The following is a 27,753-nucleotide window of genomic DNA, read 5'->3' as shown; positions in this document are numbered from 1 at the left end:
AGAGGAGAAGAGAAGAGAAGAGGAGAGGAGAAGAGGAGAAGAGAAGAGGAGAAGAGAAGAGAAGAGGAGAAGAGGAGAGGAGAAGAGAAGAGAAGAGGAGAAGAGAAGAGGAGAAGAAGAGAAGAGGAGAGGAGAAGAGGAGAGAAGAGAAGAGGAGAAGAGAAGAGGAGAAGAGAAGAGGAGAAGAGAAGAGAAGAGGAGAGGAGAAGAGGAGAAGAGGAGAGGAGAAGAGAAGAGGAGAAGAGAAGAGAAGAGGAGAAGAGGAGAGGAGAAGAGAAGAGAAGAGGAGAAGAGAAGAGGAGAAGAAGAGAAGAGGAGAGGAGAAGAGGAGAGAAGAGAAGAGGAGAAGAGAAGAGGAGAAGAGAAGAGGAGAAGAGGAGAGGAGAGAAGAAAAGAGGCTGGAAAACTGCCACATGTTAAGATTTGTTTCGGTCAAACATTCTTTTAGAGTCATTTTGGCTAGTTAGTAGTCATTGCTGCCTGAATTGTAGGCTGCTACTTATCACTCTAAAGATGAACTATTTTGAAAGCGGATGCACACAGGTTGGCAAAGAAACGTAGAATCATGGACAATATGATTGACTTGGCAACCAGTGGTACAAGGGAATAGTGCCAGTACAGATTGCAAATTTTTAGATTTTGTGGTCCTTTCAGATATGAAGGTAAAACCACCGACATTTAAACATGTCACTTCAAGTTAACAGCATGTTGAAAATGTAGCCAATAGCATATGGCCAAAGACCAACATTTTTATTGCTAAGTTGTTTCCATGACATTTGTTTGAGATATGTTACCTCCCCCCCAAGGGAGGTGCTCACTATTGGAGGTGGTTGAGTGGGTACAAATACCTCATCTCCAGGCCATCTATCTCTTAGTCCTGCTTTTTTGTATAGTTTATTTTTTTTATTTGCATACTTTTAATGTTTTAATTATTCCTCCATCATCACACCTTAGGAGAGATGGACAGCATAGAATAAAATATAATAAAATAAAATAGCATTTCTTATCCTCATCTCACAGATGAGCTGCAGTCTTTTTTTTTTAAATTGAGGGCAAAGTTAATAGATTTCTTCTTGTTGTTCATTTGCTTTAATAATTCACCTGTTACAACAAAGATCTCTATAGAATTGGATATTCTCAGAGTAAAAACAACAATCATATCATTGTAATAGTAATGAGATAAATGCAAGTGGATTTATGTATGTATGTATGTATGTATGTATGTATGTATGTATGTATGTATTTATTATTTATTTATTTGTTTGTTTGTTTGTTTGTTTGTTTTTATGCGACCCTTCTCCTTAGACTCAGAGTGGCTTACAACATGTTAGCAATAGCACTTTTTAACAGAGCCCCCACAAAGTGAAGAGCTGCAAATCAAACCCACTTCAGATGGACGGAAGGCTGAGTCAACCTTGAGCCGGTAATGAGATTTAAACTGCTGACCTACAGATCTACAGTCAGCTTCAGTGGCCTGCAATGCAGCACTCTACCTGTTGCGCCACCCTACCTGTTGCTCTTATAGATCATAAATGTTAATAGATCATAACTGATTGTACTATGAATCACTTACTAAAAATAATTCCAATGCAACTTTTGATAATGGAACATATGTTCCTGTATATTCCAAATCATCATCATCAACATCACTATCTTCACCTTCTTCTTCTGCTCCAACCACTTCATCAACTAGCAGAGACTGTGTTATTTAAGTTGTCCTGTCACTTTAACCTTCACCGTATTCACAGAAGCTTTAATTACCAGTATACACACACACACACACACACACACACACACACACACACACACACACACAGAGCTGTGATGTTACTTCAATACACCAGGGTGATTCGACACAAAAATATGTAACCTTTCCCTGGTGCAGAGCTGAAGGGATTGGATACTGTAGCCTAGAGGATAATTCTCTGCCTTACAAGGCAAAGGTTGCAGGTTCAAGTCCCAGTGGGTATGGCTAGCTGATGAGGCCAAAATAAGGCCGAAATAGATCTACCCTAGTCTCCCTTAATTTTCAAATTCAGCAAAAAAACATGTGACAGGTATATATATATCTGTCTGGGTCACTCCGGAAGCCAAGACCAACCCAAAAAAGAGAATCCAGACACACCGGTAAAAGGCAAAGGCAGTTTATCAAATTCAAGAAAAACACAGGTAACAGAAAATGTCCTTACAAACAGGAAAATGCTGTATCTTCAAATATATCCACGAAGGCAAAAGTCCATGCAGCAATACAGGATTTTTGCTGCCAAGACAAGGCTGCAGATAGCAGACCTACACCTCCCACGGGTCTTCCAAACTGCTGGGCCACAAGCCAGGAACAGAGACGTCGAGAACAAAGCAGGTCACCGTAACTCCAACTGATAACACTCCACATGGCTTCAAGGGCTTGCCTGCCTTTTAAACCCTGCTAAGGAGGACCACACCCAAGCCCATTTGTTCCTAATTCAGTGCTGATAATACTTCTTTAATTGCTCCTTTCTTTGATCTGAACGTCTCTGTCGCAAGTCAATGACGGCTTGTGCTTCATCCCCTAATGACTCCAAGCTACTGGCTGGGGAGAGCCCCCTCCCATGGCTCCCATGCTGTTCTCCTTTGTCCCATTCCTGACTTTCCCCTCCCCCATCCGACTGCTCAGCCCCCTCCTCTTCGCTGTCCTCCTCCTCCGGGCATGGAACCAGCAGAGACACAGCTGGTCCCTGAGCAGCCTCAGGCTGAACCACAACATACATACATACATACATACATACATACATACATACATACATACATACATACGAATGAATGAATGAATAAATAAAATAATGAAGGCAGCATGATCTTAGCCTTTGACTGCGAGCAAAATGTCTCAAGCCCATTCTGAATAGTATGCATATATACTATATACTGTAATATATATGATGCATAAATTTGCATCTCTCACATCTTGGGAAAGTGAATGAAAATGCAACTGGGCCAATTTGTTTACTTTTATTCTTAATTAGCAAATGGGCAACTTGGGAGAGGGGTAAATTCTAATCATTTGCCAACATATTTGTTTGCCAATATTCTTGTATCATCCTTCTTTTTTAAACACATTAATGTAGCTGAGAACAATTTACAAAATAATAGAACGAGGTCTAAGAATCTGGTTAATCAGCAGTATGCTTTGTTTTAAAAGAATAGTGTATATTCTTGTTTTATTTATTTTATTTGTGTATTGCTTTCCCTCTCCAAGAGATACAGAAAATGGAATGCAAAAAGAGTCATACAAAAAATTCCTTTAAAAAAATAAAGTATTCCAGTCCTTAGCAGTAAAGGAATTTAAAACCATTTTTTTTTAGATGAAACTATGATTCATCCCAAGGAGAGGCGAAGTTGGCTTTTCTCTGACTTGTGGACTTCAACTCCCAGGATTCCTGAGCCAATCTTGCAAGCTCGGGAATTCTGGGAGTTGAAGTCCACATGTCATAGAAGAGCCAACATTGCCTCCACTTGATTTATCCTATCTGAAGGTAAGTTGGTTCTAGAGTACAAGAAGTTCTCAAGTTATAACAACTGCAACCAGAATTTATATTGTTAATTAAGCAAATTAAGTGGTTCAACCCAATGTTATGATCTTTTTTTGCCACAGCTATTAAACAGATCCATTGCAGTTGTTCATAATAAGGTTGTTAAGCAAACCTGGCTTCCCCCATTGACTTTGTTTATTTTATTTTATTTATTTATTTATTTTGTCCAATACAAATTGAAAGTTAAAGAGAATAAAAACACGTAGTAGTAAATATCAGGGAAAGAATAGAAAAAATGAGAATAGAATACGTCAATGAAGAGTAGAGGAAAGGATATTATTATTATTATTATTACTATTATTATTACTATTATTATTATTATTATTATTATTATTATTAATTAGATTTGTATGCTGCCCCTCTCCGTAGACTCGGGGCGGCTCACAATACAATAAAAACAGTTCCTGACAAATCTAATAATTTACAATTTAAAATTTAAAATACAGTAATACCTCATCTTACGAACTTAATTGGTTCCAGGACGAGGTTCGTAAGCTGAAAAGTTCGTAAGATGAAACAATGTTTCCCATAGGAATCAATGGAAAAGCCAATAATGCGTGCAAGCCGAATAGGAAAAATCCAAAACATTAAGGCTTTTTAAAAAAAAGCTGCCGCAGACGAAGCTGAGTTGAACGGAGTGGGGGGAGGGAAACCCATGGAGATCCAGAGGGGAGAATAGGGCAGGAAAGAGTGCAGAAAAACGGAGGAAACCCATGGAGATCCAGAGGGGAGAATAGGGCAGGAAAGAGTGCAGAAAAACGGAGGAAACCCATGGAGATCCAGGGGGGAGAATGGGGCAGGAAAGAGTGCAGAAAAACGGAGGAAACCCATGGAGATCCAGAGGGGAGAATGGGGCAGGAAAGAGTGCAGAAAAACGGAGGAAACCCATGGAGATCCAGAGGGGAGAATAGGGCAGGAAAGAGTGCAGAAAAACGGAGGAAACCCATGGAGATCCAGAGGGGAGAATAGGGCAGGAAAGAGTGCAGAAAAATGGAGGAAACCCATGGAGATCCAGGGGGGAGAATGGGGCAGGAAAGAGTGCAGAAAAACGGAGGAAACCCATGGAGATCCAGAGGGGAGAATGGGGCAGGAAAGAGTGCAGAAAAACGGAGGAAACCCATGGAGATCCAGGGGGGAGAATGGGGCAGGAAAGAGTGCAGAAAAACGGAGGAAACCCATGGAGATCCAGAGGGGAGAATGGGGCAGGACAAGGTGGGAAAAAACTGGGAGGAACTCAAGTCTGGAGGTGGGGCATCCCAGCAGCCGGCGGCAGGTTCGGCGGCAGGTTCGTAAGGTGAAAAAAGTTCGTAAGAAGAGGCAAAAATATTCCGAACCCTGGGTTCGTATCTTGAAAAGTTCGTATGACGAGGGGTTCGTATCATGAGGTACCACTGTAGTTAAAAAAAACCATTTTTAAGCAGACATACTTACAAGCATACCATACATAAATTATATAGGCCCGTGGGAGATATCTCAGTTCCCCCATGCCTGATGACAAAGGTGGGTTTTAAGGAGTTTGCGAAAGGCAAGGAGGGTAGGGGCAGTTCTAATCTCTGGGGGGAGCTGGTTCCAGAGAGTCGGGGCCGCCACAGAGAAGGCTCTTCCCCTGGGGCCTGCCAACCAACATTGTTTCGTTGACGGGACCTGGAGAAGACCCACTCTGTGGGACCTAATCGGTCGCTGGGATTTGTGCAGCAGAAGGCGGTCTCGGAGATATTCTGGTCCGATGCCATGAAGGGCTTTATAGGTCATATATGAATGGGAGAAAAGATATATAAAATATAGGAGAGACAATTGGACAGGGGACGGAAGGCACACTAGCGCAATTATGCTCGCCCCTTACTGACCTATAAGGAACCTGGTGAGGTCAATCGTGGATAGTCTAAGGGAAAAATGTTTTGTAAGGATTTGCATATCCCCTCCCCTCCCCTCAAGAAAGCAGAATTCTTGAAATAGGCATCATTTGAAAAGGAACTTTTTTATTGAGAGAAAGTGATAGCAAGGGAAGCAAGGCAGGACCTGAAATTCCCACTCAGAACCATTACATTAAACTTTGCAGAAACCTCTCCCCTACATCCTGTCTGAGGAGAACTACTCCATATGTGTGAAGCTGTTGTGAGAACTGGAACTGAATAGAAACATAGAAGACTGACGGCAGAAAAAGATCTCATGGTCCATCTAGTCTGCCCTTATACTATTTCCTGTATTTTATCTTAGGATGGATATATGTTTATCCCAGGCATGTTTAAATTCAGTTACTGTGGATTTACCAACCACGTCTGCTGGAAGTTTGTTCCAAGGATCTACTAATAGGTGATAAGTAGTTGTTCTCAGGCGCTGCCCATTCCTTCAGAGCTGAGACAAAACAGATAGCCCTTTTCTAAGCAGTGACAGGAAGACCAGAAACAGGAAAAGTCTATAAAAGAACATCTAGGGCTCCTTCCCTGCCAGAATAGCAGCATCCTGTTAGGATCTATGGGACCTGACACTTTGCTTGTTGGAAGCCTTCTGAGAAGGTCACAAATGGCAATCACATCAGTCCAGATACTGCAATAATCATAAATGCCATTGGCCAACTACACCAATTTTAATCATGTGACCCAGTGAAGGGCTGCAAATTCTTTTACTACCACACTGTGGCTTATTTTGTGGGTATGGCTTGCCAGCCATGTGACCCCGGTGAGAGTGGCTTGATGATCATGTGACTGGGGGTGGCTTAAAGGTCAAGCGACTGGCTTAAAGGTGGCCAACTTGACATCACTCACGTCAAGGGTTTGGATTAGGGTTAGGGTGCCTGGCCTCTCCTCGCCCCAAAGAGATACAATTTTCCTATCTATTTACTATTACTGAATATCCAAAATATACTATTTAATTCTATGTACATATGCCATATGTGCACATACATATTACACACAGGCACATAAAAATATACATCATCTACTATATAAACTGTATGTATATATATATACACACACACAGCTCTTCTAAAATTATACACATATACGCAGCATATAAAGAAAACTACTACAAGCTTTTCTATAGATGGTATATTCCACCGGCAAGACTAGCGAAGATTTATCCAATATTACGAGATACATGTTGAAAATGCAAAAAGGAAAAGGGCACCTTTTTTCACATGTGGTGGTCATGTTCCAAAATACAAAAAACTTGGCAAACAATTCATAGATGGCTTATAGAAATTACCAAAGAAGAAATAGAATACACCCCAGAAGGTATGTTTCTAGGAATTTGGAAGAGACATTATTCTAAACAAACCTTCTCATAATCCATATAAATACGGCAACTAGCGCAAATGTGGAAAAACAAACAGATTCCAACAGAAAATGTAATAATAGATAAAGTATATACATGTGTAGAAATGGATGAAATTACAAATTCAATCAAGGGAAATAAAATTAATGAACCGAACAGGGTACAAATGGCATGAATGGATTCAAAAGAGAACCTAAAAATAATACAATACAAAGTATCAGTACAAACAAAACAAATAATAGATACCTTGCAAATGTCTTTCTTTTTTATTACTATATGAAAAAAGAAACATATTAATGAAACAAATAAATAAACGTATAATGTGTAATATTGAATGTAAGATGCAAAAGGATTAATGATACACACTAAAGGTAATAATGCTGGATTATGATCTGTAAAAATGATTAAATCATGTGATAAATACTTGTTAAAACAATAAAGAAACTTTGAAAAAAAAATTATACACATTCAGCCTCATTTACTGCGATAGGAAAAACATTCCCACAGTCCAGAAGAGGGGGGGAAAAAGGGGTGGGGATCAATTTTTTTGTAGCAGTTCTGCGTATCTGACCATTTTTTTCCTACCGGTTCTGCGTACCTGACCGTACCTGTAGGAGCCCATCACTGATGTAATCACAGGGAGTCTACGATGGTTGTAAGTGTAAGACATTTTTCAAGTTCCGTTGTAAGTTCTAATGGTCAACAAAAAAGAGAACTGCCACTACTGTTTACCCTGCAAGAGCATCAGCATATTATAAAGTTATACATTGATTCTATGAAATTCCAAATTCCATGAAGAAGAGGGATAAAGTCCTTCCTGCTATTCAGCCCTCAAGAGGTGAGGATTCTCAGTGCTTTTAACAGCCTCAAACAAAATAAAACACTCCTAGCTTTTTCTAGAGATTTCAAAAAGCCACAGTAATCACAATTCACCTCGCTTCTCCTATTTCCTTGATATTTCCACAGCTAATTTATTCTGCTAGGGACACACCAGATCAATGTGAGAAAAAGCCATGGCAGTGGGAATAATTAGAGAAGGTGAAAACACACCACCTCCTCTAAATTGTTTTATTTCTGCCTTTTTCATGGAAGGAAACAACCCACAAGATTTGTATATGCAATTTGACACACAGGTGGTGGTGAAATACATTATCTCAAAACCTTTCCGAAGCGCCAAAGATTATTTTAATAAATATGTATGATTTTATCCACGCCAGGCATCCCCCACCCATCCTCAATTTTCAGTGATCATTGCTTGGATCCCAAGGATGTAGTTTTATTGTCAGGAGCTGCTAAAATTTTTATTTTATGAATTATGAAGCTATTTTATCCCCACCCCCACCTCCCAAATATAATTCCATATAAATAATAGAGCAATTCTTTCGCAACAAAGACTGTTCCTGTCTTTTCTATAAACACAATCTACACACATTGTTGTACTTCAACATTTTACTTGTTATTCTCAACTCCATCATAGGACTAAGCCTGAAGATAAACATCCCTTCTTCTCAGTCTTTGGAATAAATCTTTCTTTATATAACGGCCATCAAAATAGTTTTGATTTTTTGTTTTATTTCATTTTTTAAAAGATGCTATGTAAGGTAAAAATGCATTTGAAAAATAGGCAAATCAAAAAAGCAAAGTGAAAACAAGTTGAATCCTTAGGAGAAAATTGGTACCTATTCTACCTCGTATATATACAAATTCAATATCCAACATGACTTCCACACAAACCTAACTTATCAGCAAGTCTTTCCTGACTATTGTTATAACATTTCCCAGAAATACATATATTACAATTTACATAGCAATATTAAATAGCAATGTTTCAATATTTGACAGGCTGCCACAAAGAAGAGGGGGGTCAATCTATTGTATGACTGTTTTATAATGGGTTTTTAATAATTGTTTTTAATATTAGATTTGTATTTCTGTATTATTTGTTGTGAGCCGCTCCGAGTTCAGAGAGGGGCGGCATACAGGTCTAAATAATAATAATAATAATAATAATAATAATAATAATAATTATTATTATTATTATTATTATTATCATTATTTCCAAAGGATCAAAAAACCCACAACAACATATGGATGGAAACTAAACAAAGAGAGAACAAACCTAGAACTAAGGATGGCTTAGTCTTTTGGCATCTCTGGTCCCCTTCATGACTGGATAACCATGTTCTGGTCAAACAGACAACAAATAGTTAAAATAAGGAGTGCCCAATCAAACCCTACACCTTTCAACAGTGGTGTCCCTCAAGGCAGTGTTATAGGACTAACACTATTCATTCTTTACATAAACGACCTTTGTGATCATATTATAAGCAATTGCATTCTCTTTGCTGATTCAACACTACTGACAATACTTCCACCCTTCAAAAAGACCTAGACCATGTGTCACAATGGTCTGATAACTGGCAACTTCAAATCTCAACCAACAAATGCTCTGTCTTACACATTGGCAAAAAGAATCAGAACATAAAATACAAGCTTGGAGGACACAACATTGTAGACAACCCCACTCTGTCAAAGACCTCGGAGTACTCCTATCTAATGACCTAAGTGCCAAAGCTCATTGTAACAATATTGCCAAAAAGGCACTAAGAGTTGTTAATCTAATCTTGCGTAGCTTCTTCTCTGGCAATATTACACTGCTAACCAGATCATACAAAACATTTTCTAGACCAATTCTCAAATACAACTCACGTGTCTGGAACCCACACTGCACATCGGACATTAATACAATTGAGAGAGTCCAGAAATATTTCACAAGAAGAGTCCTCCACTCCTCTACTCGCAACGGAATATCTTATTCCACCAGAGTTAAATTTTGTGCTTAGATAGCTTAGAGCTCCATCATCTTTGGTCTGACCTAAATGTAGTTCATCAAATCATCTACCACAACGTTCTACCTGTCAATGAATACTTCAGCTTCAGCTACAACAACACATGAGCACACAATAGATTAAAACTCAATGTAAACCGCTTGAAACCCAATTGCAGAAAATATGACTTCAGCAACGAAGTGATCAATGCCTGAAATGTACTACCTGATTCTGTGGATTCTTCTCCAAACCCCCAAAACTTTAACCTTAGACTGTCTACAGTCAACCTCACCTAATTCCTAAGAGGTCTGTAAGGGGTATGCATAAGCACACCATTGTGCCTACCATCCCTGTCCAAATTTGTCCAAATTTACCTGTATCTACCTTGTTTATGTTAATACCAATACCTGCTCTCTTGTACATGCTTGACAAACAAACAAAGAAACAAATAAACAAACCTCAGGGTCCCGTCAACCAAACAATGCTGGGTGGCCGCACCTAGGGGAAGAGCCTTCTCTATGGGGGCCCCAGCCCTCTGGAATCAACTCTCCCCTGGAGATTCGCACTTCCCCCACCCTCCTTGCCTTCTGAAAGAGTTTAAAAACTCATCTTTGTCACCAGGCCTGGGGTCATTAGATCTTTCTCCCTGACCAACAATTGTTTTTAGTGTGATTTATTGAATGAATGTTAACGAATGTTTTAAAGTTAGATTTTTTTTAAATTTTTAATTATATTAATTGGATCAATTGTATTATTATGTCTTTTATGTATGCTGTGAGCCACCCCGAGTCCTCGGAGAGGGGCAGCATACAAATCCAACTGTATATCTGACTGCAACATAAAATTTCAGCTATATATATGAATAATATACTTTTCCATAAAAGAGCTACAAATTCTTCCCTGCGTTCATGAAAACCTATTCTGTATGATTTACCTTTGGAACTGTGGGGATATGTCTCTTTGCAAGAAGCCACATGAGACTTCTTAACAATATGGCTATATCTTGTAGGAGTTGCTGTAGAGGTACCCTAGTAGTTTTCCAACATTGTAAGCCTACTCAATGGGAGAACAATCATCGTATTGTTGCCTAACAACTGTTGTGTGCATTTTCAGACACTTGAGACAACCTTTAGAGCAGGTCCTGGTGACAAACAAGCACACTACTTGGAAAATGTCAGTGAGGATGATCTCTCTGGCAAGAGAATTTTGGTTACTGTTCTGTCGAGCTCTCTGGTAGAATCCTCCCAAAAATGCACAGATACAATTTCAGACACACACACATTTGAAAATTCAAAACAATGTTCTTTATACCGAAAATGCAAATAAACAGAGCCCTCTTTTGGTATAGCAAAGAGCACTTGTCTCCAAACAAATTGGTAATTTGTACAAGTCCCTTATCAGTTCTGTGATACTTAGCTTGCAGCTGTGAGGCAATTCACAGTCCTTCTTCTTTCACAAAGTGACATACACTTTGCTCTGGTTTAGTTTCAAAGCGGGGAAAAATCAGCACACAAAAAGTCAAAGTCAGTAAAGCAGTCACGAAACACAATGATCAGATAATCCTCCACAATGGCCAAACCCACAGGCTGCTATTTATAGCAGCCTCACTAATTACCACAGCCCCACCCAACCACAGGTGGCCTCATTTTCTTTGATAATAATCTCTCAATTGTTGTTGCCTATGCATCGCTCTCCACATGCGTGGCTGTATCATTAACTCTTGTTCTGAATCCAAGGAGGAGCTAGATAATTGATCTCCTTCTGAGCTGTCTGCCACACTCTCCTCCTCCCTGTCACTCATATCTACTTGGTCACAGGAGCCTTCATCATCAGCAGATTCCACCGGGGGCAAAACAGCCCTACAGCATGTGGATGTCTCCCCCACATCCACAGTCCTTGGGGCAGGAGCTGGGCCAGAGCTAACCACAACAGTTACTACCACTTTTCTAATTTTATTCAAAATGATGCTTCCGTCAATCCATTTATACCTCTGTCACTTAAATCTTGACAGTCATGAATATTAAGGATTGCACTTTTATTTTGAATACATGCGGTATGGAGATGTTGACATTTCAATGGTGCCGCACTATCAAATAGATCTGGTCTAATTTATTCCATTTTGAGCAAACCTGAACCAAACTGGGAGTATCGCAATCAATAGAGTTCCCATGTTTCATTTTATGTTAAGAGAGGAATGCTCTCAATTAAATGAAGTGGTCCTTTTCTTCCTGAAGAGTGATAACCTGTCGGCAAGTCCAGAGCAAAAAGATTGCGATGAGTACATTTCTTTTTTTAAATATATATAAAGAGAATAAAATCTCCACATTATCCCCCAGCAGGGCACAAATCATAAATATATTATAGTTAAGATAGTTCTGTTCTGTGAAAGCTAAAAAAAAATTTGAAGTGTTAAACATTATAAATAAACCAGCCATCTTTGGTTATTTAACATGCTGAACTCAAACGGACAAATGTCTATGGAGATTTTCATTAATCCAAATCATGATTGTCTCAATTATCTTTTTCAAGGGGCAACTTGGCTTTCTGGGTTTTTTCCCCTTTTCTTTCTTTCACTTCTCATTCAAGAAGCTTCTTGGATGAGAAGAGAAACATAAAGCTAATGGTGTGCAGCAGCAGCCCAAAAAGCTAATACAGTAGTATCTTTACTTAAGAACTTAATTCATTCTGTGACCAGGTTCTTAAGTAGAAAAGTTTGTAAGTAGAAGCAATTTTTCCCATAGGAATCAATGCAAAAGCAAATAATGTGTGCAAAAGCAAATAATGTGTGCAAACCCATTAGAAAAGAAATAAAACCTCGGAATTTGAGTGAGAGGAGGAGGAGGAAGAAGAAGAAGGAGGACAGTCGCTGCCCAGAGCAAAAGGAGTTTTCTTTTCTCAGGGCACTGGCATAGGTTTTTGGAAAACAGAGTCGGCTGACAACGAGTCAGTTGAGGTGACTGGGGCCCGTACTTGTCCACCTGTCTGGGAAGAGTTTGATCTGGTGACACCTGATGAAGTGGACAAGGCCATTGGAGCTGTGAGTTCCGCCACCTGTTTACTGGATCCGTGTCCCTCCTGGCTGGTCTCGGCCAGCAGGGAGGTGACACGGAGCTGGGTCCAGGAGATTATCAACGTTTCCTTGGGGAGGGGATCTTTTCCATCATCCTATAAAGAGGCGCTCGTGCGCCCCCTCCTCAAGAAGCCTTCCCTGGACCCAGCCGTACTTAACAACTACCGGCCAGTCTCCAACCTTCCCTTTATGGGGAAGGTTGTCGAGAAGGTGGTGGCACTCCAGCTCCAGCGATCCTTGGAAGAAGCCGATTATCTAGGTCCCCAGCAGTCGGGTTTCAGGCCCGGTTACAGCACGGAAACTGCTTTGGTCGCATTGATGGATGATCTCTGGCGGGCCCGGGACAGGGGTTTATCCTCTGTCCTGGTGCTTCTTGACCTCTCAGCGGCTTTCGATACCATCGACCATGGTATCCTTCTGCACCGGCTGGAGGGGTTGGGGGTGGGAGGCACTGTTCTTCAGTGGTTCTCCTCCTACCTCTCCGGTCGGTCGCAGTCGGTGTTAGTGGGGGGTCAGAGGTCGACTCCGACGTCTCTCCCTTGTGGGGTGCCTCAGGGGTCGGTCCTCTCCCCCCTACTATTTAATATCTACATGAAACCGCTGGGTGAGATCATCCAAGGGCACGGGGTGAGGTATCATCAGTACGCTGATGATACCCAGCTTTACATCTCCACCCCATGTCCAGTCAATGAAGCGGTGGAAGTGATTGTGCCGGTGTCTGGAGGCTGTTGGGGCCTGGATGGGTGTCAACAGACTCAAACTCAACCCGGATAAGACGGAGTGGCTGTGGGTTTTGCCTCCCAAGGACAATTCCATCTGTCCTTCCATTACCCTGGGGGGGGGAATTATTGACCCCCTTGGAGAGGGTCCACAACTTGGGCGTCCTCCTCGATCCACAGCTCACATTAGAGAACCATCTTTCAGCTGTGGCGAGGGGGGCATTTGCCCAGGTCCGCCTGGTGCACCAGTTGCGGCCCTATCTGGACCGGGACTCACTGCTCACAGTCACTCATGCCCTCATCACCTCGAGGTTCGACTACTGTAATGCTCTCTACATGGGGCTACCTTTGAAAAGTGTTCGGAAACTTCAGATCGTGCAGAATGCAGCTGCGAGAGCAGTCATGGGCCTACCTAGGTATGCCCATGTTTCACCAACCCTCCGCAGTCTGCATTGGTTGCCGATCAACTTCCGGTCACAATTCAAAGTGTTGGTTATGACCTTTAAAGCCCTCCATGGCACTGGACCAGAATATCTCCGAGACCGCCTTCTGCTGCACGAATCCCAGCGACCAATTAGGTCCCACAGAGTGGGCCTTCTCCGGGTCCCGTCAACTAAACAATGTCGGTTGGCGGGCCCCAGGGGAAGAGCCTTCTCTGTGGCGGCCCCGGCCCTCTGGAAACAACTCCCCCCGGAGATTAGAACTGCCCCTACTCTCCTTGCCTTTCGTAAGCTCCTTAAGACCCACCTGTGTCGTCAGGCATGGGGGAACTGAGGCATCTCCCCTGGGCGTACAATTTATGAATGGTATGTGTGTATGTATGTGTGTTAGAAAATGGGGTTTTTAAAATGTTTTTTAGTAGGAATTTAGATTTGTCGCAAACTGTCTTTTTCACTTGTTGTGAGCCGCCCCGAGCCTGCGGAAAGGGGCGGCATACAAATCTAAATAAATAAATAAATAAATAAATAAATTTATTTCCTCTCTAAGCACCCAGAGAAAGGAAAATGCTTTGTTCACTCTGGACTGCCAAAGCCTCCTTAAGCGCCACCAAAAGGCTCCTCTGGCAGCCCAGAAAAGCCCAAGATGGCTGAGATTAAAGGGGGAATTGCAGGAAACTGGCTGGGCCTTCGTGCTGCTCTCAAATTTCCTGGGAATTTTTTCCGGGTTCGGGTTCTTAAGTAGAAAATGATTCTTAAGAAGAGGCAAAAAAATCTTGAACATCTGGTTCTTATATAGAAAAGTTCTTAAGTAGAGGTACTACTGTACAATCCTGGGTTGTATAAACAGAGGCATAGAATCAAGATCACATGAAACTCTATTAAAAGCACACCCGGAATTTTGGTCATCAATTTTGGTCACTAAACTACAAAAAAGATGTTGAGACTTTGGAAAACGTTCAAAGAAAAGCAACTAAAATAATCAAAGGCCTGGAGACTAAACATACGAAGAACCGCTGCAGGTTTTGGGTGAGACTAGTCTAAAGAAAAGAAGAATTAGGGGTCACATGATAGCAGTATTATTTATTTATTTATTTATTTATTTATTTATTTATTTATTTATTTATTTAGTGAAACATGTATGTGAATACAAAGTATAAACATTAATATGAATATATAAAAAGCGCAAATATAACTATTACATGATAAGTTACGGGTTACAAGGGGATAAGGACAGTAGGCACACCAGTGCACTTATGCAAACCCCTTACAGACTTCTTAGGAATGGGGTGAGGTCAATGGTACACAGTCCAAGGTTAAAGTTTTTGGAGTTTGTGGAAGAAACCACAGAGTCAGGTAATGTATTCCAGGCATTGACCACTCTGTTGCTGATGTCAATTTTTTTTGCAATCAAGTTGGAGTGGTTTACATTAAGTTTGTATCTTATTGCGCGTTCGTGAATTGTTCTGGTGAAACTGAAGTAACTATTGGCAGGTATTCCAGTATTTGAGGGGCTGCCACAAAGGGCAGGACAAGAAACAATGGTTGGAAAGTAATCAAAGAGAGAAGCAACCTGGAATTAAGGAGAAACTACCTAACAATGGGGACAATTAACCAGTGGAACAGCTTCTTATCTTCAGAAATTGTGGATGCTTCATCACTGGAGGTTTTTAAGAAGAGACTAGACAGTCACTTTTCTGAAATGGTACAGGTTCTCCTGTTTGAGCAGTGGACTGGACCAGAAGACCTCCAAGGTCCTTTCCAGCTCTATTCTATTCTAAAAGAAATTCTAAAAAAACTAGGAACAATAGAATAGAATAGAATGGAATGGAATTATTTTATTTTATTTATTATTTAGATTTGTATGCCACCCCTCTCCGCAGACTCGGAGTAGAATAGAATAGAGTAGAATTATTTATTGGCCAAGTGTGATTGGACACACAAGGAATTTGTCTTTCATGCATAAGCTCTTGGTGTACATAAAAGAAAATAAACATTTGTCAAGAATCATGAGGTGCAACACTTAATAATTGTCATAGGGGTCAAATAAGCAATCAAGAAACAATTAATATTAATAAAAATCTTAAGGATAGAAGCAACAAGTTACAGTTATACTAAGTGGGAGGAAATGAGTGATAGGAATGCCAAGGGAAAAAATTAGTAGTAATAGTATTGCAGACTTAGTAAATAGTTTGGCAGCATTGAAGGAATTATTTGTTTAGCAGAGTGATGGTGTTCGGGGGAAAACTTTTCTTGTGTCTAGTTGTCTTGGTGTGCAGTGTTCTGTGGTGACTTTTAAGGGTAGGAGTTGAAACAGTTTATGTCCAGGATGCGAAGGGTCAGTAAATATTTTCACTGCCCTCTTTTTGACTCGTGCAGTATACAGGTCCTCAGTGGAAGGCAGGTTGGCAGCAATTGTTTTTTCTACAGTTCTGATTATCCTCTGAAGTCTGTGTCGTTCTTGTTGGGTTGCAGAACCAAACCAGACAGTTATACAGGTGCAGATGACAGACTCAATGATTCTTCTGGAGAACTGTATGAGCAGCTCCTTGGGCAGTTTGAGCTTCCTGAGTTGGTGCAAAAATAACGTTCTTTGTTGTGCTTTTTTGATGATGTTTTTGATGTTGGGTTAAAATTTTGGATCTTGAGCTATGATAGAACCTAGAAATTTGAAAGTCTCTACTGTTGATACTGTGTTGTCTAGTATTGTGAGAGGTGGTAGGATGGGAGGGTTTCTCCTAAGGTCTACCACCATTTCTACGGTTTTGAGTGTATTCAGTTCTAGATTATCCCGGTCATACCACAAAGCTAGTTGTTCAACTTTAGCAGATGGTCTCTTGAGTATGAAGCCATGGAGAATTTCAGGGAATACTAGAAAATGTCCAATTGCCTCTTGAAGAAGCACTTTTTGAAACTGACAAAATTCAGCATTAGTTATCTCATTAGACCAACTTTGGTGGCTACAGTCTCTCAATAAGAAGTGGATGAGTATTTAATTACAATTAATTTATATTTTAACTATAGACATATTTACAGTAGTCCCTCGCTATACCGCACTTCACCTACTGCGGCTTCACTTCATCGCGGGTTTCTGAGGAAGTCGATTGGCAGATTTAAACAGCCCGCCGAACTCGATCGGCAGGTTTTTTTTTAAAAAAAAAAAATCTAAAATTGTAAATACTGTATTTAAATACTGTATCTAAAATAAATACTGTGTGGGAAGGGTTTATAAACACTTAAAACAATGAAAACTTACCAATTACAATATAAATACTTAAATAAGTACTATCAGTCGATAAATTCCCCATTGCGGATTTCACCTATCACAGCCAGGTCTGGAACGTAACACCAGCGATAGGTGAGGGTCTACTGTACAATGTCTGAACAACAAATCTCTGTTTATGTTGTTTTCCATTATTATCCTATGTCCTGCTGTGCCACTTCATTCAGGCAGATTACCTCAAACCTTGCCTGTACATCTGATAATTGGAATTCCACAATAAACAAATAATTGAGAATATTAACTGAATATTAAATATTAATTTCACATATTAGGATTAATGTTTATTAATGAATAAATAGCAGTGGTTTTTGTTTCATCCAAAAGCTACTTACATTTTGATAAGCAACTTAATAGTATTGCATTGTCCACCACAATATAGTTCCCCTTAAGAAGATAGTATTTATGCACTGTTGATTTACAAACTGAATTTCCATGCAGTTTGGTCTAGTAATGAATTGCCTTCTGTTTATACAACAATCTCTTCAACTGTCCAGAAATCCGAAAACAATTTACCGTATACCATAACTTCTCCATGAAAATATACTTGATTTGCTTTATTGATCAACTGTTTTATTTGTTACTACAGTAGACAAATGTATATTTCCCGTGACTATCCAGAACATGGGTGACTTTCATACAGAAACTGCATATACAGTATATGTGTCACTTGCAATTTCATTTTCCATTTCCTTTTTTACTTAGGGTAAAAAAAAAATCCATGAAAAACTTATATCTGATTCTAAATATGCATAACATTATAATTATAGATGGCACAAAAAGAGACAATTTAAATGGAACTCAATTCAGAAGAATCCTTCAACCAGCAGTGAATAGACAACGAGTAAAATGATGATGATGGTTATATGGAGGTCAATACTACAGATGAATTTCTCAATCTTTTAGTTTTTACTAGTTTACCTTTGTTTAAAAGAAAAGCCTTTCACATAACATTCTACTCTGAAACAGTGCTATCAGGTAAGTTAAATGGTTATTCTTCACAGCAAAATGGATTAATCACAATTGGATGGATCATGCAGCAATTTTCATATTATTCCAAGGCCACTAAATAATTTGCTGATTGATTTATTTTTATCAATTCTAAGTATCTTTTTGGTGCTGTTGTGTCACACAAATAAGAGACCTAAGGCAATTTACAAACTGAAAAGCAGTACATATAACAGAATTGGAGATGTGGGGAAATCTGAAAGTGAGAATGATGAATAAATCTACATTGTGAGTTAGTAGCAATATTACATAGTCTCTAAATATTCTTCAATGGTACTTCCACACTGGCCACTATATTGTAATGTAAATGGAATGTGATCAAAGCATGTAGCATTTACCCTGACTAGATATTCAGAGAAGAAAAGTACGCTATTGATTCTATAGTAGTAGTGTCAAATCAAGTTGATCTGTCATAGAAAGTCAACTTTCATCTGACTTTCAGGAGCTCATAATCATATCCCTCTTGTCTAGTTTAATCTTCAACTTGTTATTTCATATTCAGAGTGTCAACTCGCAAAGCATCCCTGGCTTGCGCACGGGTTGCCATAGGCAAGCGGGATGCGAAAACAAACTTCCCAGCTGCATAAAGGAGCTGCAATCTCCATCAAAACAAAGCACATTCCAATTGATATATCAAGGCCATTTCCTTCACCTGTCTTGCTCCAAAAGACATCATTAAGAAGCATCATCTTTTGGCTGGGGTGAGGAGGGCGTTTGCCCAGGTTTGCCTGGTGCACCAGTTGCAGCCCTATTTGGACAGGGAGTCATTGCTCACAGTTGCTCATGCCCTCATCACCTCGAGGTTCGATTACTGCAATGCTCTCTACATGGGGCAGAAACTTCGGATCATGCAGAACGAGGCCGCAAGAGCCATCGTGGGGCTTCCCAGATTCGCCCACATTTCTACAACATTCCGTGGCCTGCATTGGCTGCCGATCAGTTTCTGGTCACAATTCAAAGTGTTGGTTATGACCTTTTAAGCTCTACATGGCAGTGGACCAGAGTACTTTCAGAACCGCCTGCTACCACACGAATCCCAGCGACCGATAAGGTTCCACAGAGTTGGCCTTCTCCGGGTCCCGTCAACTAAACAATGTCGTTTGGTGGGCCCCAGGGGAAGAGCCTTCTCTGTAGCGGCCACGGCCCTCTGGAATCAACTCCCCCCAGAGATTAAAACTGCCCCCACCCTTCTTGTCTTCTGTAATTACTCAAGACCCATCTATACCACCAGGCATGGGGGAGTTGAGACACCTTTTCCCCCAGGCTTTTAAAATATTTTTAATATTTATGTTTGGTATGTATGTGCTGTTTGCTTTTTAATATGATAAGTTTTTATATGCTTTTTTAATATTAGATTTGTTTCGCTATATTATTGTTTTATTACTGTTGTGAGTCGCCCCGAGTCTTCGGAGAGGGGCGGCATACAAATCTAATAAATTGAATTGAATTGAATCCATTGTACTTCTGGAGAGCAGAAAGAAAGTGATTTGCCATTGGATGCTGGTGGGTGAGAAGCAGGGGTGGGCTACTGCCCAGATGGGGTGGCAACAGTTACACAGTGGGGTAGCGAAAATGGAGCTGCACCTCAGCACACCCAATTTTCACTGAAAGATGTTGAAAGAAAATGCGGAGCGTCCTGCATAAGTCACACCCACAGTGTGGTAGTAAAAACTTTGGTAGCCCTTCACTGGTGAGAAGGCTGTGTAAGTGTTCAGGGTAGGACTGAAGGGGAGGGAGGTGGACTTTACTGCCACTGCAGCACATCCTGGGACTCCCATCCTGCCACTTTAGAGCATGGCACCAGACACAGGCTAACAGGGGTCCAACATCAACAAACTTGTCCCTGGAATAATCAGAGTTTATTTATTTATTTATTTATTTATTTATTTATTTACTTACTTACTTACTTACTTACTTACTTACTTACTTACTTACTTACTTACTTACTTACTTACTTACTTACTTACTTATTAGATTTGTATGCCGCCCCTCTCCACAGACTCGGGATGGCTAACAGCAGTAAAAAAGACAATTATAACAAATCTAATATAAAAAGTAATTTTAAAAACCCCAATTTAAGAGACCAATCATACAAACAGACATACCATGCATAAATTTTATAAGCCTAGGGGGAAGGGAATATCTCAATTCCTCCATGCCTGACGACAGAGGTGGGTTTTAAGGAGCTTACGAAAGGCAAGGAGGGTGGGGGCAACCCTGATATCTGGGGGGAGTTGGTTCCAGAGGGTCGGGGCCGCCACAGAGAAGGCTCTTCCCCTGGGTCCCACCAAATGACATTGTTTAGTCGATGGGACCCAGAGAAGGCCAACTCTGTGGGACCTAACCGGTCGCTGGGATTCGTGCGGCAGAAGACGATCTCGGAGATAATCTGGTCCGATGCCATGAAGGGCTTTATAGGTCATAACCAACACTTAAAACCAGGCATTGATGTAATTTATGACTGGTTAACTTAGGGGTTCTAAGGTGTATACTTTTTATAACCTGTGTACTGATTTAAGGCTCTGTTTGATGATACTTGTGTACAGCTTCCCCTGTTTTCATAATTACATCTGTAAATCTTTTTATGTGTTTGGGTTTTTTGCCTCTTTTCCTTTTAACTGTTATTACAGTAAAAAAAACCAGATTCATCTAAACTGAGGAGGAAAATAAGGGAGAGGGGAAAAAAATCCTGCCTCTACCTACCAGCAGCCATTGGTATTCATCTGGCTAGCATCTTGTCAGTTTGTGAGAGAGTTGAGGAGTGTTTGGAAAGTCAAACAATATTTGCTGTTTGAGGAAGAAGGAGATAGGAAAGAGTCTGTATGTGGCTTAGCTCAACTGTTTGTAGTAAAACTGCTTGCTGCTGTGAAAGCAAAAGCAAAACACCCGTGCTTGTGTTTTGCATTGGGATCAGGTTTCTTTTTAGGTGGGGAGGGGGAGTAGAACACCTTAGTATCAGAGTGTGTTAACAGTAATATAGGAAATACTAATGCTCCAATGGCTATTTTGAAAAATCCTTCCTTATGAGCACCGAGAAAGCAAGAGGAATATACATGGCAAGTATGGTAGGCTTTACGGTTCTGGATATTTTGTTATTAAAGCATGAATGGTTTTCGCCTAATAAGTTCAGAATCACTAAAAAAAAGTGCCCATTAATCTCATTCTGCCTAAATGTCTCCATTGGTTGAACCAAGTGAGATTATTTCCCCAAAAGGGATATTCCAGGAAGAGACCACATTAGCAAAACTGACAGAAGCATGATTGCATCCATTTATTTCCTGATGTTATCTCAGTCATTTGTGTCTTTAGATCCAGCCTAAACATAGATAAGGAAGCTCTAATTAACTGGCTCTTTCCAAAAATATCTTGTTAAGTTGTCATCCATTTCTCATTCAAGGAACATGATTTTTTAAAAATAAAAATAAAAGAATATCTTAAGTTGGAGATACATTGGCTGCAATCTTTGTATAGTAATAGTTTATCCGAAATATTCAAAAGGTTATTTCCTGATGTGTGCTAGTATGAAGAAAAAGTCATCTTCAGAACATTAAGGATCACTTGAAGAAATTCTGACACAGCTTTGCTGTGAAATATATTTCAGAAAATAGTAAGTACGCTAAACTTACTTGCTAGTCCTTTAGTATGGCTCTTTTCGTGTCTCCATCTATCACCATGCATATTGTGGTTAGCTCTGGCCCTGCTCCTGCCCCAAGAACTGTGGATGTGTGGGAGACATCCACATGATGCAGGCCTGTTTTGCCCCCGGTTGAATCTGCTGATGAAGGCTCCTCTGACCAAGAAGACATGAGTGACAGGGAGGAGGAGAGTGGGGCAGACAGCTCAGAAGGAGATCAATTATCTAGCTCCTCCTTGGATTCAGAACAAGAGTTAATGATACAGCCACGCATACAGAGAGCTATGCATAGGCAACAACAACTGAGAGATTATTATCAAAGAAAATGAGGCCACCTGTGGTTGGGTGGGGCTGTGGTAATTAGTGAGGCTGCTATAAATAGCAGCCTGTGGGTTTGGCCATTGTGGAGGATTATCTGATCGTTGTGTTTCGTGACTGCTTTACTGACTTTGACTTTTTGTGTGCTGATTGTTCCCCGCTTTGAAACTAAACTAGAGCAAAGTGTGTTTCATTTTGTGAAAAAAGAAGGACTGTGAATTGCCTCACAGCTGCAAGCTAAGTACCACAGAACTGATAAGAGACTTGTACAAATTACCAGTTTGTTTGGAGACCAGTGCTCTCTGCTATACCAAAAGAGGGCTTGGTTTAAGTGAATTTTCATTATAAAGAACATTGTTTTGAATTTTCAAATGTGTGTGTGTCTGAAATTTGTACCTGTGAATTTTTGGGAGGATTCTACCAGAGAGCCCGACAGAACAATGCAGAACTTCCTATAATATGTTTTTATAATACATTTGGTGATTTTAAAGCAACATGTTATAGTGACTACTCAACAAGCTCTTTAAAGGCAGAAATAGTTTGGTTTAACTGTGGAATCCTCAACATTTTTGCTTTTTGTATAGTGTACATTCAGCTATCTATGTATGCATAGGAATCAGATTCTCATAATGATATTTTCTGGCTTAAGCTTAAGCTGTAAAATCAGGCTAGACTGAGAAATTATTTTGACAAGGATATTGGTGACTTCTGGACTCCTTTGGCTTCGCATCTACATTCAATACTTTTGTTTTCCTTTGCATTTTGGCTCCTAAAGCTCATTATCTAAAATATATTTTTTCTTTATGGTTCGGCTGTACCATTAGTTGAAGAACTTTATAGATTTGGTGGAGATGTTATGCCAATTACTGTAGAATGAATAAAGGTCAACTACAGATAGCTGCACTTGTCTCCAGGGCAAGGAGCTATTGTTTATAGAGATGTTTGTGAAGAGTGCAATCCTTAGGAGAGCAAAAAAAAGTTTAACGGGGAAAAAAAAGTTGGACAGTGAACATTTTTCAATCTGTATTGATAATACCCTTAACTAGATTTGGGGCTGTAGATTGGCAGCAAAGATAACACTATGTTTTCAGCTTTCTCTGATGAACACCAGAAGGCAATTTTCAGCCTTGAAGTTAGGAGGATTTCCTTTTGGATGGTCTGCTTTAGAAGATAATCCATAAAAGAAACAAAACAAACAAGCAAAACCAAAGCCGATAGCTGAAGTTTCAACTATTTTTTGCTGTTTCTATAAAATTCTGATCTGGTTAAAACCTGGAACAGTGCTGTTGTTCTTGTTGTTTTCCTACAGCAAAAACCTGTCCAGATTCCTTGATATGTGCTTCAAATAACTGGCCTTGGACAAAGTTAGCAATTATCACAAGGGCCAGAATTGGCCTGAAGGCAACAAGAATGTTTTAGCCTCTAGCTTGTAGGGGAAGAAATGATGACAAGATTGTGTTAACTGTCTCAGCTCTGGCTTCATATGTCTGGAAAAGGGGAAATGTCCTGAAAATGCAAGCCATAAACAACATAATCTTATTCTGAGATCCAGATTGACAATTGGCCCAAGTCCAGGTATTGTATAATTTGCTCAGGTGGTATTGCTGGTCTCTTAGGGCCTATTGGCAGCTGCCAATCTCAGAATAAGCCTCGGCAGCTCAATCCACTAAACAGAGTCATCTGGTACTTTTTGGCACTCATAAGCACCAAAATGGTAAGCTCTAATAAGCCAGAAAAGAATGGTTTGGGACATTAAATAGACCATTGCTTGTATTTGATGAACTGTATACCATTGCTTTAATGTTTACATTTCTCCAAGACATGATGGGGACTTCTGATTTTTTTAAAAAATGCACATCCTCTACTAATCCCCTCCCCATACATACAAGCAACCAAAATAAACACAAAACTTGGATATAGTGTGATAGCTGTTAATGCATACTTAATTGCATACTTAATTGAGCTAGCAATAACACATTTGGAATACTGTGTTCAGTTCTGGAGACCTCACCTACAAAAAGATATTGACAAAATTGAACGGGTCCAAAGACGGGCTACAAGAATGGTGGAAGGTCTTAAGCATAAAACGTATCAGGAAAGACTTCATGAACTCAATCTGTATAGTCTGGAGGACAGAAGGAAAAGGGGGGACATAATTGAAACATTTAAATATGTTAAAGGGTTAAATAAGGTCCAACAGGGAAGTGTTTTTAATAGAAAATTGAACACAAGAACAAGGGGACACAATCTGAAGTTAGTTGGGGGAAAGATCAAAGGCAACATGAGAAAATATTATTTTACTGAAAGAGTAGTAGATCCTTGGAACAAACTTCCAGCAGACATGGTTGGTAAATCCACAGTAACTGAATTTAAACATGCCTGGGATAAACATATATCCATCCTAAGATAAAATACAGAAAGTAGTATAAGGGCAGACTAGATGGATCATGAGGTCTTTTTCTGCTGTCAGTCTTCTATGTTTCTATGTTTACTATATATATACCACTTCATAGTGCTTTATAGCCCTCTCTAAGCAATTTACAAAATCAGCATATTGCCCTCAACAATCTGGTCCTCATTTCATGACCTCAGAAAAATGGAAGATTGAATTAACCTTGAGCTGGTCAGAATCAAACTCATAGGATTTGGTGGGATTAGTCTGCAGAATTCTAACCACTGTGCCACCACCTCTCTTGTTGGTTTAAATTTAACTATTTAAAACAAAAGTCAAACTTTTGAGACGATATCCATATAAATTTGATAATTAAATAATTTAATTTCTACTAACTGTTATAACCATTTAAACATAGTAATACTTTCTTTCCTTCCCTCTGTACACTTCCTCTAGTTTGGCCACCCAAATAAATAATATCCAGAATGACATACCTATACTTCTAGGAGCTTCAAATTTGAATTTCACAGTAAAGATGGCAATGGATGCAAAAGGAACATATATTTAAATGTGGTAATATACACTGTGACCTGTGAATATTATTCTGTTACCATTTTTCCATACTTTCATGTTATCAGACCATTCATCAGCCTGAGCTTTTTTATTTAGTTGGGTCCTGGAACCTACATCTGGGCAATTATTTTGGCTCTTAAGCAATCTATTTTCTAAAAGGCATGCTTTTAGTTTTCCTTGTTACCTTTTTAATCTAATTAGTGTATTGTAGGATAAATCTGATTTTTTTTTGTTTTTTATTTTGTATTTGTATTTATTGTATTTATATGCTGCTCATTCCAAAGGGGACTCAGAGCGGCTAATAAGTGGGATAAATACAACAGTAATAAAATGCAATCCAAATACACAATAAAATCAGTAATATAAAAACAATAAATAATATCCTTCTAATGCCGCAACCCCTTAATACATTTCCTCATGTTGTGGTGACTCCAACCATAAATCTAGCGCCAATTCTCTCAACAGACCTTTAAGCTGATTGGCGGGAAGGTCAGAAGGACACTTCCACTGTAAACGCCTGATTGGTCGGATTGTAAAAATATGTTCCAAGGTGCCAGAATAGAAGCTTTAGTTCCTAACACCATGGGAAATTTGTCTTTTCCCATGATCTTAGGCGACCCCTGTGAAACAGTCATTCGACCCCCAAAGGGGTCCCAACCCCCAGGTTGAGTTTAGTTTAGTTTAGTTTATTTAGATTTGTATGCCGCCCCTCTCGAAAGACTCGGGGCGGCTAACAACAATAAAAAACAATGTAACAAATCTAATATTAAAAAGTAATCTAAAAAAACCCAATTTAAGAGACCAATCATACCAACAAACATACCATGTATAAATTCTATGAGCCTAGGGGGAAGGGAGAAAAAATTTTCAATTACCCCATGCCTGACAACAGAGGTGGGTTTTAAGGAGCTTGCGAAAGGCAAGGAGGGTGGGGGCAACTCTGATATCTGGGGGGAGATGGTTCCAGAGGGTCGGGGCCGCCACAGAGAAGGCTCTTCTCCTGGGTCCCGCCAAATGACATTGTTTAGTCGACGGGACCCAGAGAAGGCCAACTCTGTGGGACCTAACCGGTCGCTGGGATTCGTGCGGCAGGAGGCGGTTCCGGAGATATTCTGGTCCGGTGCCATGAAGGGCTTTATATGTCATAACCAACACTTTGAATTGTGACCGGAAACTGATCGGCAACCAATGCAGACTGCGGAGTGTTGGAGTAACATGGGCATGCCTTGGGAAGCCCATGATTGCTCTCGCAGCTGCATTCTGCACAATCTGAAGTTTCCGAACACTTTTCCGAATTACTGCTTTAGAGGCTTTGTCAGTTCACTGAGCACAGGAGTCTCTTGTCTATGGGGATTCTTCAGTCATCCAGGTCATGGTTGTCCCAAAGGTGCTTTTTTCAAGAGACAACTAGACTTTCTTGGTTTCCAGTTGCCTCTTGAAAAAGCACCTTTGGGACAGGATTCACTTGCATTGCTTCAGAGTTGTCTTCGGAGATAGGCGGCATACAAATCTAATAAATTGAATTGAATTGAATGATTGCTCACTGATAATAAGTGGAGCCTCCTTCCAATTTGTTATAATTTGCCCTCATAATAATATGGCATAGTAACATGGCACCAATTGTAGAAAGTTAGCACTCACCCCTCTACTAAAACAATGAAATATTTTGAGAAATATTAAAAAGGAAGAATATATTTCTCTGGATGAGAAATGGTGAAACATGTTTTCTTAGAGGGAGAAAGCAGCACCCACTTTCCTCAATAGCCCACAGCAGATGTCAGCATTTAAGAGATAAAGAGATAGATAGCTATATTCATAGACAAAAATCCCCTGCAGTAAAGTCTGAACAAAGACAGAATGGGATTAGCCATCACTCAATATGTTAATTTGTCCCTTTAGCTCGGGCATTTTGTAGCCCAAATATGCCCACCCACTTTCTGGAGAGGTTAAATGATCTCTCTGCTCAAGGCTTTCACCTAATGAGCAAGAGTTGGCTGTATTTTAATTCCTCAATGTGCTCTGGCACCCTGCCTGATTTGTAACTCTGGGTTCCAGGTATTGCTGGGGAAAAGGAAGGTACCAAGACAGAATGGTTTAGATTTCCATGACAGCTGTAACTCATTGACCTTCAGGGTGTATTCTTCCATTTCTAATGATTGGTCTTAGGGACAGCTTTTTGCAAGCAAAGAAGCTTTTTGTATTTTTGCACAATTTAATTTAGTGACCATTTAGTGACCAACAATTTTTACAACAATTCATTTAGTGGCCATTCAAAGTTACAATGGTGACTTATGACTGTTTTCACACTTACGACCGTTATCATGAGAGGCTGGGTGAGGTTAAGTGCCCCCCCGATGTGAGTGACATCAAGTTGGCCATGCCCACTCAATCACATGATCACCTAGGCAAGCCTACCCAGCCAGTCATTAGGGCAGAGAACCAGTTGTTAAATAATTTGAAGCCCACCACTGTGAAAAGGTATTTAATCACAAAGGAACTGCATCATTTTCCATAGTTAAAACAAAAGGTCTATGTATACTTCATTGGCCTGAATTTTTCTTGATAGTCTGAGGTGGAATCACTCATTAATATAAACAGTTCTGCTGACAGATGGAATTGCAATTTGAACTAATGCTCTGATAACTCTAAATTAAG

This window comes from Erythrolamprus reginae, chromosome 4 (genome assembly GCF_031021105.1).
Source record: "Erythrolamprus reginae isolate rEryReg1 chromosome 4, rEryReg1.hap1, whole genome shotgun sequence".
Taxonomy (NCBI): domain Eukaryota; kingdom Metazoa; phylum Chordata; class Lepidosauria; order Squamata; family Dipsadidae; genus Erythrolamprus; species Erythrolamprus reginae.
Note: the sequence above shows the minus strand (reverse complement) of the source record.